The following is a 571-nucleotide window of genomic DNA, read 5'->3' as shown; positions in this document are numbered from 1 at the left end:
CAAGATCATGCCACTGCCCTCCAGCCTGAGCGACAGAGTGAGACTCCGAATCAAAAAAACAAAAAACAAAAAAAACCTCTCAAGCTCTCCTTCGTCCACCGCTGCCGCCTCCTTCTTCTGCCGCTCCTGGTGCTGCTTGTGTGCTCGTTTGGTGCGAACGTGGTACCTCTTTTGTGAAGCTGCAGCTGAGGAGACTAAGGCGCTCGCCATGGTCGACGAAAAGCCCAAGGAAGGAGTCAAGACTGAGAACAACGATCATATTCATTTGAAGGTGGCGGGGCAGGATGGTTCTGTGGTGCAGTTTAAGATTAAGAGGCATACACCACTTAGTAAACTAATGAAAGCCTAATGTGAACGACAGGGATTATTAATGAGGCAGATCAGATTCCGATTCGATGGGCAGCCAATCAATGAAACAGACACACCTGCACAGTTGGAAATGGAGGATGAAGATACAATTGATGTGTTCCAATAGTAGATGGGAGGTGTCTAGTGAAAAGGGAACCTGCTTCTTTACTCCAGAACTCTGTTCTTTTTTTTTTTTTTTTTTTTTTTTTTTTTTGTTGGGGTT

The 571-nt window shown here is 45.4% G+C and overlaps 1 pseudogene; it reads left to right on the top strand.

Annotated features, from left to right (window-relative positions):
* The first annotated feature begins 208 nt into the window (after positions 1-208).
* Positions 209-475, top strand: LOC112612844 (annotated as a pseudogene).
* Positions 476-571: the final 96 nt, after the last annotated feature.

Source organism: Theropithecus gelada, chromosome 19 (genome assembly GCF_003255815.1).
Source record: "Theropithecus gelada isolate Dixy chromosome 19, Tgel_1.0, whole genome shotgun sequence".
Classification (NCBI taxonomy): Eukaryota; Metazoa; Chordata; class Mammalia; order Primates; family Cercopithecidae; genus Theropithecus; species Theropithecus gelada.
This window is presented reverse-complemented; position numbering and strand designations above follow the sequence as displayed.